This window comes from Gracilinanus agilis, chromosome 2 (assembly GCF_016433145.1).
Source record: "Gracilinanus agilis isolate LMUSP501 chromosome 2, AgileGrace, whole genome shotgun sequence".
NCBI lineage: Eukaryota > Metazoa > Chordata > Mammalia > Didelphimorphia > Didelphidae > Gracilinanus > Gracilinanus agilis.
In genome coordinates, this window is record NC_058131.1 from 512,277,257 (window position 1) to 512,291,969 (window position 14,713).

Genomic DNA, 14,713 nt, shown 5'->3' on the forward strand with positions numbered 1-14,713 from the left:
CTCTGAAACTTAGTCTTAGAGTATTATCTAGAGCACTTCAAAATTAAGTGTCTTACCTGCATTCCCAGAGCTAGTGTGTGTCAGAGGCAAGACCCTTCATCTCCTTAAGATTCCTTTAACTACTGTACCGTGTGGACTCTCAATGAAATATTTTTGAATATTAATGTTTGTTACTATTGGTAATCATATATGTGATCTAGTAGGATTTTATCTCCGAGTTTACACTTTATTTTGGACCAAATCTGTTAAATTCATCACTACAAGGAACTCTCAGGGGAGAAAACACTTTCTACTATTATGTGTACATTATACCTTCATATATATGTATTATACCTTCTTTTCAGTTTGTAGTCTTAAAGAGCAATTTGGGGTGTCGAGCGGTTAAATGACCTCCCTCTTGGCATGCATCAAGAGTTGAGTCTTTGACCTAGTTCTTCCTGGCTTTCTATCCACTATTATCATGCCTCACCAATGAACACATGTTATATACTTTATAAATCATTGCCCTCTTGTGTGATATTACCTGTGACATCTTCCTGTGTTCTTTCTTTCAGCAATGCAGCTACCAAACTGAGAATTATAGGCAAAGTCTGAATGGACTTCTGAACTGGGCGGGACCATCTGACTTCAGTTTATTTTTATTCTTTTATATCACCCATCTATAGATTTTGGAATATAAATTTGTTGTGACTAGGGAGTACTTTATTCTTTGTACTTATATTTTCAGGTCCTAGAACAGTGGCAGAAATGCAGAAGGTGGTTAACAAGTATATGTTAATGGAGTGATCACACCAAAATGATAAAGATAAGATCAGGAAACATCAACTTGAGCCACTGACAAGTCAACCATGATGCTCATTAGGAGCAACTCATAGACTAGCAATCAAGAGGCTCTGACCAAGTCTAGCCAGTTCTATCCATTGTGACTGAGCAGGAAACAGACTTTTTTTTTTTGTGCCTGGGAAAATGCTAAATTAAATTCTACCTTCTCCATGAATCAACAACTTTCCTTCCAAAATAATTTCTTTTTCACATAATAACAAAAAAAAAAAAAGAAAAGGTCAGCTTTTGGGGATTTTTCATTTGTTTTTAGAAAGATTTTAAAATGGGAGTTGTACAAACAAGCTTAACAAACTAGAGACCTAGTCCTAGAAGATTATATTTCTTTTAATTTATGTTAACTTCTTAAAGCATATAACACCCAAATCATCGTATTTTTTAAAAACTATACACACACATTAACTAATGTCTAACCTATTCTGAAAACTCTAAATAAGCCAAAAAGCTTTCATTTTTATTAGGCCAGTTATGGATGTCCATGGTCCAGGCAGTATAATTTTGGAAATTCAGGTTCTCCTAACTATACAATGTAATGAATGAAAGCCAATTGCCCTTTTACTTACCTGGTCAATTTCTGGATTATTTGTGACATATTATCATTTATATGGAGACCTGAGGCATTTTTTCATGACTTTTCACTCTTATCCCATTAATTCTGACTTACCACAGACAGAGAAGGGCCCATCATATCTTAAGTGTTTAGCAAAGATAATACCTAATATTTTGCTTGACCTGATTGCCAGATATGTAGATCCATATGCAGGTTCAAATCTTGAAGTAGAATCTAGACTTGAACTAAGAATGACAATTTATTCTTTTTCACTACTGATTTTTGAGACAGGACTGCTTATTCTTATAGAGCAATCCTTTATTTTGATATGAAGGTAAGCCCAGCAATGATTTAATTGTGTTCATTTATGCATATTAGCCTCCAGTTAAGGCTTACTGTGATCTCATTGTGATATGGTGATGATCCTGGCTTCTCAAAGGCAGAAGAGAGCATGAGCTCTGCCAAGTATGACAAAGTTGGTGAGCCTTGCTATATAGGTCTGGCAATGGATTTGTCGCACATCTATTGGCCAAGGACCCATTCACTTAAGTTTGGAGAAGTTTAGCATAAAAAGGTTGGTTATGAAGGGAGGAACTTTTTGGCTACAACAGCTCATCCATTTAGTCATAGAGGATTGTGTTTTGCATTCATAAAGGGAGAGCACACTGATGAATGAAATAATGAAGTCAGTGCACATTTTCAATATATCAATTATATCATTGTATATACTTTTTTTGTCTCATGTTTTTAAATCACATAGAAACTGTGAAACTTCTAGAATATCTGTAAACAGAAAACAAGGGGAGGAGCATAACTTGTTTTTGCTGTGATTTTCCCTCTAGTTTAAAAAAAAATTTATTCATTAGTCTCAGAACCAAATAATTTCATCTATTTGAACCCCAAATAACCAAGAAGTTAGTAGACAACATGGATAGGCCATGAAAAATATTCTTCTGCTTTGAAGAAGCTGGATACTTCTCTTTCAAATATACGTCTTTACAGTTGGCCATATTATGACCCTGGTTATAAAGGCAAAGCAAAGCAGACATTGAACTTACCCCATTGAGCAGTAGTTTTCCCCTCATCTGATGTCATCAAATTAAAGATCAGATCAACCACTTGATGATGATGGTGTGTGTGTGTAGGGGTGATTTCAATTGACATATATGTTGGACTAGAATAACTCTGAAGTCTTTTACAACTAAATATTCTGTGGATTATTTTGAGGTGGGGACAGGTGTTAATTATAGCCAGACACTTTGCTTCATCTTTATTTCAAGTGATAAAGCTAAGCACCACAAAAATTTTCTTTTCTTTGACTGGCCTATTCCTCTTCTACTTTGAACAATGTTCAAACATAGCAATGGAAATAAAGGAGATAAAAATCTTCTTTGTCACTTGACACCTTTACACAGACTCCATGCATACCTTAAAAATATAGGAACCCAAACAATTGTGGATACATAGTTTAGAAAGCATAATTTAGAGGGATGGATGCTCAAAATATGTTGGAATTTGTGGATTCATTTAATTTTTGAGCTTAAAAATAATTAGAGTGTGATGTGTGTGCTTTTAAAAATATTTTATATTATGGAACTAAGGTATATCCATTCTTTATCTTTGATCTTTGAAACCCACAGGAAAATCATCAGCCTTTTCACTGTCTGCAAAATGTTTAGTTGATATTGTCAATATAACCTGCTTTAATTTCTGCCTTCTTTGTGTGTATATAACTTTCTCTAATGAATGTACACATTTATTTTCAAATTTACAGCAAAAAACTAAAAAAGTTGGAGAAATAAAATTAGACCATATTTCATGCAAATGTTCACAGTAGTTGTTAATAAAATAAACATCAAATTGGACTGTAATGTAATATAGTAATTAGGGTTTGATTACTAGTATTAAATATTGTCACAGCTATAATACTGCATATATCAATTCTGGTTTCACAATAGGTAAGAGAAATAGCCCAAAAAAGGATAGTATATATGGGGCATTTTCTACTCAAAATGGCCAGTTTTCCCAGAGTGAATTTTTTTTTCATATTTTGCATAGTTTCTAAAGTCAGACATAAAGGAGTTCTAACCCTGAAAAAAATAAAAGAACACCCTCAAATTCAATAAAGCTATGTTTTTTATGCTATTGTTAAAATGTACATTAGGTTTAAAAAATGTCAAATGTCACACTCCCCTCTATCATCACCACCTTCATAGAACATTTTTCAGTTTGGTATAATAATTACATCTTTAAATGACATTAAGTGGGAATGCACAAAATAGTGGACAATTGAGCTAAAATAAGCCTCTCTGCTCACTCACTACTCCTTCATATTTTTTTAACTTTAAATCATCTTGCATAGCCCATTAAGAGCTGTTTGGAATCCAATATTCTATTATATTTAGTTTCTATCTCTGAAAAGCCAAGTATTTCAAAAACCACCTTTATTGCGAGTAATTGACAAGAAAAAGTCAATAGATTTAATCTTTGGCCACTGGGAACTCAGTTTCTAGTTCTAACACTTACAAAAGTTTTAAGAATTCTAAACCCTAATTTCTGAGTAGTAATACTTTACCTAGTCTAAGTACACAAAGGGTGTGAGAATTTATAATACTTACACAATTGACCTTTCACATCAACTTTCTGTATTGGACATATTGTCTTTTGCCATTTGCATTTGCATTTCACTTTTTATTTAAGACTAGTTTGTTTGAAATGATGGTATGTTTCAGAACATCCTTTAATTGAAATATTCAATTTGATATTTTAAGGCCAGGTGAGGTAAAGTGTTCTGAAATGACTATGACTAATATTTTAATGTAGTGATGTAGCAAAATTGATGAACATATTCATGTTTTCAAAGATCGAGTGATTAATGCTCTCCAGCTTACTTTTAGAAATCTTTTACTCCCTTTTCTTCCTTCTCACCTTTGTTTCTTTCATTTAACAATTAAACCCTGAGAGGATTTTTTTAAGGATGTCACATATAACTTGGTCATCATTTGCTCCTAAGAATATATATTGCTGAGGCTTATTATACTTAACACTTCTTTTGTAATGTGCTACCTGTCGCCTTGAACAATCATAACCTCTTTGACCTTTACTTTTCTCATCTATAACATCAAAGGATTGGACAAACTGGCTTTTAAAGATCTTTCCAACCCTAAGATTAATCTTTTTTCCCTCTTATTTTGGTTGTACATATAATTTCACAAGAGAACTTCTAGTGGAAAAACTTTCTCTGAAAATGTGACTTGGTAATTATGGTCACACTTCAAAAACTTAAAGTTTTAGAGTATTGCATAGAGATGATGAAAAGTTAAGGTATGTGGCCAAAGTCACATACCAATCTATGTCAGGGAAAGGACTTGAATCCAGGTAAACCCGACTGTGAGGTTCCTGATCTCCATACATCTGTCATCTATGCAGTATTTGAATATGGTACACATATTATCAATAGCCATATCTTATACTTCCGGTTACCAAGTATACATATTAATATTAAGAATATTAATGAACCCTCAAGTTAACTTTTTGAGCTTAAGTATGACGAAGATATTTAGGCGGCAGGACAGAAGAACTCAGTGAGGGGAGTGATCCTGGGACATTAACCCTTTGAAGAAAGGCAGAGGTTGCTGTTGAGGGTAGTGAGGGAGCATATCAAAGACAGTTTGGTAAGGTGCTTCCTTGGGTGTGTCAGCATGGGGGACAAAGTGGTATAGCTGACTACCTGCAAAGGAGTCTAAGTCCTTTCAGGGATCCCTACATTGGACAAAGCTTGGATCATTCTGCTTTAGTGAATGTTCTGGTTCTAGCTCAGATGACAGGAAAATGTATTGTGTCTTGTGTTTTTAAAAATGGAGTATTCTTTGTGCTGGACTCCATACCACAAATAGCAATCTTGTTTCCAGGAATTTGGTTAACAAATTTTGAGGGTTGATAGGTGGAGGTAACTATTTGTACACTATAAAAAGTTCAGGTTTTTTAAAAAAAACGATTGGAAGTGTTTCTAAGCTGAACAATGTTATAATCTTCTTGAGAGCAAAGAATGGTGTCATTTCAATTCTTTTATCCTTTTGCATTTTGTACATAACACATATATTTTTTTTTATTTTTTTTTAAACCCTTATCTTCTGTCTTGGAGTCAATACCGTGTATTGGCTCCAAGGCAGAAGAGTGGTAAGGGTAGGCAATGGGGGTCAAGTGACTTGCCCAGGGTCACACAGCTGGGAAGTGTCTGAGGCCAGATTTGAACCTAGGACCTCCCGTCTCTAGGCCTGGTTCTCAATCCACTGAGCTACCCAGCTGCCCCCCATAACACATATATTTTTAACAATTTCATTGAATTTGTTTGGACAACTTTTGCATTAGTGTCCCAATTTAATGCATTATGTCAAAGGTGGAAGTCCAACTCAGCTACTATCCTTTTATGCAGTGTTGAAATAGGAAAGAAAGGAGGGACAGAGCATAATTTGAAATGAGGTGGAGTTTTTCCTCAGTACTCTGCCAAGGCCTTTCTGAATTCATCATTTGCAACCCTTATTACTTTGGGCTGTTTCTTTATCTATACCTTCAGAGTGAGAGTAGTGCATCTTGAGAGTTACCACTTGATAATTTGTGACAGTTTCAAAGAGTAATGCCCCCAAAGGGTAATTTTATTGCTCAACAATCATAACAACTTTGTCTTTTTTCCTTAATTGTGGAATTTGCCACTGCTGTTTTGCTACTCTGATTCCAAATTTGACACATTGGCAGGCCAAATGCCAGCTTGCCATATGCCAGAAGATTGGGGAGTTATGTACAGAACTCGTTCAGTCAATAGCTACCCAGAATTTTCCAACATCTAGCTTTTCTAAATTCATTTTATTATTATCCTGTCATATTCATTTTCCTACTGTGTAACTTTAATATTCGCTTGCAATTTTTGTTACTTGGATATTTAACTATTAATCTATAATTTTTGAATTAAGAAACACATTATTACTCTAGACATTTAAAATGTTTTCAAATATTTCTTCTTAGGAATAGAATGCTGTCAACTAGTCAGTGAGCTAGCTTGATTGCTTACTTACTTCTGACCCTGACAATCATTTTCTGATCTTGATCTCATTCCAATAGAAGCCATTTATGTTGTATTTTATTTGATGTTATTCTACTTGGATTATATGGGAAATTGAGTTCATATGGAATCAAATTCTTTTAAAAATACTATCTCTTACAAGCAAATGGTATTCCAAGTCTCTCACAGTAAATACAATTTAGTGTGCAATTTGCATGTGTGTCAGAATTTCACAATGGTATTTAATGAGATTATATTAAAATCATTGATAAACATCCAATTCTTTACTGTGTACTTTCTCACTTGCATTATGAAACAATAGCAGAATTTCCTGGATTTATGGATGTTTTAAAATGACAAAAGTACATTTAATAACTGACTTGGTATGCGTGGTGTCAGTTCACCAAACTCATTAACAACAGCTGAAAGCAATTAATTGCCAGATGTTTATTTGCTTTCGGCACATCTTTTTGATAGCTTGTTTCACTATTATAAATCTCAAGAACATTACACCTTTGAATGTTCCTTCACTGTCTTGAATTCTGTTGCTGCAGGAATATAACACATTAAGCATAATGGCTTCCTTGAGTGTTCCTACACTTTCCTGTATACCTATATTTAGAATTCCCATTTCCACAAATTCATAAAGTTATTCTTTTAAATTATTTTAGAAAGTACTTTCTTACATAAAATTACATTTCCCTTTTTTTGGTTCATTTTGGCAAATAATGTATGTAAAATCATTCGACAGTATAACTATTCTTATAAAGCCTTTTTAAACCTTTTAATTCATTGATGTTTTTGTTTTAGTTGATTTAAAGTATTTTAAGTTTTATTTCATAAAAGCAAAGAAACATAAGGACTTTTTTCTTGGCAAGTGTTTTGAAAGTACTCAAGCCAAGAAAATCACATTGAGAAATTATGTTCCTAGTGTGAAATATTATAGGATAATATTTTTTTTTTTTCTGCAAAAGAATCACACTACAGCCACACTGCAGAAAAATCACATGGACCATAAAGGTACTACTGCAAATCTTATGAAATGCCATAAGATTTTTTTTCAGTGCTGATACATGGGAGCTTGACTTGAAGACCTACAGTAACAGTAAAGATGGATATATTAATAATAAATGTATACAAGGTTATTTCTTAGCTTGAAGAATAGCCTGATTAGCAGAATGAAGATTTTTCTTTACCTTCAGTGTTCTAAGGCATATGATTAAAAGTTTCAATGAAGACTGTCTGATCCAACTTTATTAGAGTCCTTGAAAGAAATCTTTAGATTTAATTCTTAGGTTTGATATTTTTAAAAAATCATAAGGCAGAATCTCTGATCATGTTAAATGATACAATCAAATAGAACACAGTAGTTTATATATAATTATCTTTAGGATCAAAACTGTAACAAGTGATTAAACTTATAACATAACCATCTAATTGTATTTGCTAAAATGGATGGAAAAACTGTAAGCTATAAAATAGTTTTGTAAATATGTAAACATGTAAGAATTTATATGTATATATAAATTTTATAAACATCAGGAATTGTAATTTGGAGAAGTCCTTAAACATCATCTCACATCACCTCATTTTATAAAGAAAAAAATCCTCAGTCAAATTAAATGACTTGGCCAACATCAGAACACAGTGGCAGAACTGGGTCTTTAACCTAGATCTCCCGACTCCTTTCAGTATAGTTTTTCTTGTTTACACCTTGCATATGTCTTTTGTTTTCTTCTTTCACAAAAGTAAATTAATTTTGAGATAAATCATGAAAGACATAACTTGGCTTCACGTTGACTTCACCTTGTATTAGTGATTTCTGAATTCTTACTTGTTAAACAACTATCTTATCTGAATTTACTCATATAACCCCTTTAATGATTATGGCTTAGGTATTACTATATAGGCATATGTTAAATTAGTTTTAGGGAGATTATAACTTCAACACATTATGTAATGTGTATAGTTAAATTACTAATGAGAATGAAAATAAAATATAAAAAAACAAAAAATTAGGGAAAGAATATGTGAAGATAACAATGACCCTTGAAATTACTGATCACATTATATGATTATTTCTATGGAATTATGAATTTTAATCATACTACATCTAGAACGCATTGATATGTGTTGTTAATCATTTAAAACAAAATTTAAATCCTATTAACCTAACCCAAGTTGACATTTAAATCTTTTTGATTATGTCTCAATTTTTTTTTGATGGGTTGGTAGGAAGGAGAGTGTGTTTACTGGAATGTTCTCAAAGTTTGAATATCCTACATTAGAATTTCTCAGATCTCATTCTTTGGAGCTCTAGTGTTTCATGAGAACAATTCTATGCTAATGTTATTTCCTTTTCTAAAATGCTGAAGGTAATATATCAAGCCCAAAAAGCATTTTATTATGAAATTTCTTGAAATAAAAAAGGCTTAATTTAATCTATTTTCTTTCAAAAGGGTCAGTGTTTCTCCTTTATTAAAGAAATAGTCTAGACCTGCAAGACTCTCGGGTTAGTATGTCAGATCAATATATTTTAGACTTAAAAATGTTTTAGAGCTTAATGAATTTTGTAAATCTTAGTGTACACAAATAAAGGTGACATTCCAATAACTTCCCCAAATGAACAAGTTTTAAAGTCTTGAAACTATGATAAGAAGACTTCACTAAGTACTAATAAAATGTTTTATCTACATGGGTATTTTGAGAAAATACATTGGCTTCCCTCCTCCATATAGACTACAGAAATTATTAATGTAAAAAGAACCCTTCCCATTTATAAGATAGAGTTTACTTTCCATAGCACTTAGTACAGTGCCATGAACCTAGACTAATATGTAAGGAATTGGATCTTTCCTGTATCTTAAATTTTTCTGTTAACTTTATGCGCATGAGGAAACATACTTGCTCCATCCAGCAAAATTTTGTGCACTATAGCAGAGGTGTAAGATACAGGGAAAAGAGAAATATTTTTTTAAAGTCTTTAGAACCAGGTTCAAATCTTGCTACCTACTTACTGTCTTTGGTCAATTCACTTGACCTCGCTGCCAATTTTCTCATCTTTAAAATAGAGGGGCTACACTAGACGGCATCACAGGTTCCTTATGTAGCTCTACATTTATGAATCCATGATTCTATGACCAGATGACTTCCAAATTTCCTCCCAGTCTTAAATGTGAAAAGTTCTGTAGGAACAATTCAACCCAACAAACATTAAATACCCCCCGTATGTAAAGGCATTGTGCTCAGTCCCTAAATAAATGGTGCAATAGGACATAACTAAATGGTACACACAGCTCGAAGAAGTTAGCATACTGATTTTATTCACAGAAAAATAGTTGCTAAGGAGGAAGTCTAATGGGATTGATCTTCTTAATGTTTAATCTATACTGGGGGAATTGAGTCAGTTTCCTTCAGGTTATCATATCTCAAATTTTGTAAATTACATTTTAAATGTGGTAAGAGAACTTCCTATTTAAGAAAACCCTTATTGAAAATTTTTTGTAACATGAATAATTAATCCCTAATTTATCTCTTGTAGGTTGATATCTACATACTGGACAACAGGAATGTAGTGCTAAAGAAAAAGTTCTAGACTTGGAGTTAAGAGAACCTGAATTCAAATCTATTTTGGACACAGTAATCACATAACTATGGAAAAGTCATTTAACCTGGCTGTGTCAGTTTTCTTCATTGGAAGAAGTAATTCTCACATCACTGCAATCAGTCTCCTAAATAGTAAAATGTAATTTATTAATATGTTTGGTAGCCTTTAACATAGCCTAATATGAAAGTACCAAATCTAAAGGGATCTAATTGTTTTACAGGAAAAGAAAAACCAAATGAAATATATCTCTATATACACATATCCTCAATTCATATTAGAATTGGATTCACATACAGGTACAAAAAATATGGGCGTGCCAGCATAGATTCCAGGGTCAAATGTACATTTTCTTATGAATAACAAGTGGGATTAATGCAGTTATTTCCACAGTAATGATTATTTATAAATTATAAGTTGTACTAGATATTATTGTCAGTTAAATTCACCATAGTACATTTCTGATAATAAATATTATATGTTTAAGTAGCATAAAAATGGAGGTACTAGATTTACTGTAGATTTTATAACTCTTATGGTAAATTTTGTAAGTGAAACATTTTCAAGTTCTTAATCAGTAATACTGTAGAAAAGTGCAATAACTAGCTAACAAGAACCAAAATTTTCTATTAGAAATTTGAAAATTTTAGAAGATAATGTTACATTTTTTTCAATTATGTGAAGTGATATGAAAAGAGATGTTAAAAGGGCAATTTCTGTGGCTCTCCATATGCTACAATAGATAGACAAATGGTCATATTCCTTGTTGGAAGTAAAAACAAATTACTCCTATTAAAAATGAAATGTAGCCTCGACCTGAAATTCCTTATATTAATTCTAATAGCCAACCTTCTATAAATCTTTGATTTTATTACTAACGTAATGAATTTTATAACCCTTATGCTAATTTTTATTTTAAATACAATATGTGCTGTTGGGCACAACCTTTTTAAAATAATAAAATGTGGTGATATTATCTCCTTGACTTCCCAGGTAAAATATTCTGCGGACAAGGGGCTAAGAAGAAAAACCCAAGAAGAGTATCAATCCATAGTTCTACTGTACAAAATATTATATTGCATTGATATAATTAAAAAAGCCCTCTTACTATTCTGATAATTCAATTTCATTGTTTTTGTTCATCAGTAGTCTATTAAGTAATTGTTTTCAAGACAAATGAACTATCTGAAAAATGTCAAATGTTTTATTTTAACTCGCAAGATAAAGAACTCCCTATTGGTTTCTTATTGATATATAACCATTTTATAGACAGTGATTAAACTCATTTGATTTGAACAGTTATACTTCTCCATATTTTAATTGTTTTGCAGTGTTGTACCATCTTTGTTTTCTCTTTGTCCAAACTTAGTTTTTATAATTTCTGATATTGGTTTTTTTAATGTCATGGTGCAATTAGTTAACACATTTGAGAACTTTTCAATGTCTTAAAGTTTTCATACCTTTTAAAAAATGTGATTCATTTTATGATTTTTTGGAGCTAAATGAATATCTCATTAATGTGTGGAATATTTTTAGCACATTAAAAAACCCTACCTGTATGCTATAATTCAGTTAAGATCTCTAAATATTTTCAAAATGTGAAACCACAGTTGATTCTATAGACTATAGAGGAAAATGGTCAAAATCCTAATCCACACTAAAAAACAAAACAACATAAATTAGGCATCCATTTGCAGGAAAGTGTAATTTTATTGCTGAAAGGGATTAAAAGTATACCACTTTAAATAGAGAACCTAAAGAGTAGAGAATGGAAAAGTTTTTTTAAAAAAAGTCCATGAAAATTTAATCCAGTTCTTATTATATTTAAAGCTTGAAAGGTAAACAACAGGCAATACTAAAAATTAGAGCTCTATATTAGAAAAGAAGGGAGGTGTGCAGGATATTGTCCAGCTCTGAAGAAAATGATATTTAAGATATTGGCTTAATTTGCTGACATAGTTCTCCCTTTTACTACGGTCAACTACAGGAGCATACCAGTAATCTCAATATTAAATGAAGACAAAATTAGCATGCAGTTTCATAGAAAAGTTGATTTTATATTAACCAAGAGAGTTGAAAATTGAACAATGTAATATAGATAATTAATGACACTTTCTCTAAATATTTCTCAATTGACTTTTTGGTTTGAATTATCCTGCTAATTACCTCTACCCTTTATTTCATTTTTTTCCTGTACAGTCACTGCTATGCTATATTAAAAGGGAAAATAAGAAATGACTCCACTAACCACAACTGTATCTCATGAGTTATGGATGTAGAGTATCCTGTTTGCTTTTAGCACTGACTTGAAATTTTTAAATATTGGTTTGGATTAAAATGATTTGGGAAGGTGATTACAGTTCAACAATATGTGTGTGCATGTGTGTGTCAGATTTAATATCATTCAGTTTTCAGAATATAAAGTTCATTAGAATTTTGGTTTCTGGTTTAGCTGAAAACCTTACCTTAAACCATAACAAAATGTTCATGACATCAATTGTTTATTTTGATAGAACTTTTTCCACCTTTGAAACATCACTAGAACTTTACAGAATCAATCAGGATGATGTTGGGTTTTGCTTCCCAAAAGTATAGTGTAATATAAATATAGGCCTATATTAAAATAAAATATAAACAAGAATCTATGTAGGACACTTCATGTCACTTTAGTGCATCATTAAGGTTTTTAAAATCATGTTCTTTATTATGACTGACGTATAAATATTAGTGCAGTGGTATGAATACATTAAGATATATTTAGACTGCCTCAGAATTGAGAAATTTTTTATTCAAAAATTTAATTTTAGTATTCTCTCTTGAAACAAAGTACATCAGTAAAATTATACATGTTATTAAATAGATATAAAATAGTAATTAAAAAAATTAAAGCTGCAGTAGATTCCCAGATATTCACATCTCTGGGATATTTTAAAGTTCTAATTACGAGCCTGACCCACTGAAATATTCCACTGATTTTAAAAAGTCTCCTTGGGTGATTAAGGAAATGAGCCAAAATTACTAAATTGTACATTCCATCACTGACCAACTCATTTGAAATGTCAACATGTTGCAGAGCAGAATCCCTTTGCCCAAGCAGAATAGTTGCAAATTTGTCAATGTTAATACATGCTTCATAATATTTGTGCTCCTCCAAATTTTAGCTTTGTGAAATGTCCCTTTACCTTCAGTGTAGCCAATCATGTTTCAAATTAAAATAACCACAATGAGAAAACTATCATGTAATCTACATTCTAAAATGTCTGACAAAAGGAAACTTTAATGCTATGTCTCAAATAATACTTAAAAGACATTAATAGTTATGCTTCACCAGACACTTCACCTCCCACCCCCCCACCCCCCATTGCATTGGGCTGTCATTTTGTAGGGACAGATTACCTTTATGGAAGTAAATCATCACGATTCTGACAGCCTTTTAAATACATGATTTCATTTGCTTATGGTTGCCTCTTCATTCTTGAAACTCTGCTGTAGATGATGCAAACTGTTCTTTTTCAGGTGACTTTTTGTTATATTTAAAAATATTTAAGTCAAAAGAGCCAAAGTCCTTTTGATTTGGACTCCAACATCATTTCCTGGAGGTGAATATACTTATACTACTGTATGACTACCTTAAGATTTTCAATAAATGAAGACGTACCTGGAATTTCCACTATCAGCCTCTATTAGCTTCTGTGTGAGAATGTTTTCATGAAAGGCAAAACAGGTGCTACATTACTTACATTTAGCAGAACTAATGATTTAAATAATTAAAACTAATTTGAGTTTAAAGCTATTTGCAGATTTATTAGAGAAATAAATACAAATATGCATCTCTACAGAACTGTTTTTCCAAAATGAACTTAAAATTTGTTCCACATCTTCAATTTGTTTATATTTCTATGGTAACCCCAAGCACTAAATTTCTGTACCACTTGTAGTGAGACAAATGCCCTTCCATTGCAATTATAGAAAATTATTTAAAAAAAAAATCCAGCACATACATTTAAAATAATTTTTCCTTAAAAAATAATCTAATCAAAATAGTGAATACTTCAGATTTAAACAGCATTTTATTTACAAATTTCAATTGATGTTATTTTTATTAATGATACAAGAGAATGCTTCAATTTTCAAGAACAGTGGACTTTTTAATGTAGACCAGTGGGATGACATCCTATCTTATTCTACGTGCTACACTTCATTTTTTTCCTCCACTCGTCTTTCCTCCCATTTTTATAACATGACAGATCTTAAATGATTCAATCTGTAATACTGGCATCTCCTTTGAAAGAATAATTTAATTTGGGCACACATCTGATATAATTTAAAAAGATACGCAAAACTGTAATCATTACCTGTTAAAAGTCTTATACTTACCTTTCATGTGAAAAATATTAATGTATAAAAGTATATAACAATAATGTGTATTCATGTTTATGAGAAATGAAGCAGGATGCATTCATTATGAGTTCATCTTATATTCTAATCATGTGCAATTCAATAGAGCTTTTTCCATCATTTAACTAAAGCATGTCTATTAAATTTATAGGGACTGCACTGCACTAGAAATTAGTATGTAGAGCTGGGTTTGTTGTTTAACAAGTGATGTATTTCTCCTACTTAAAAAGCAACTAGTCACAAATCATGATTGTGGTATAAA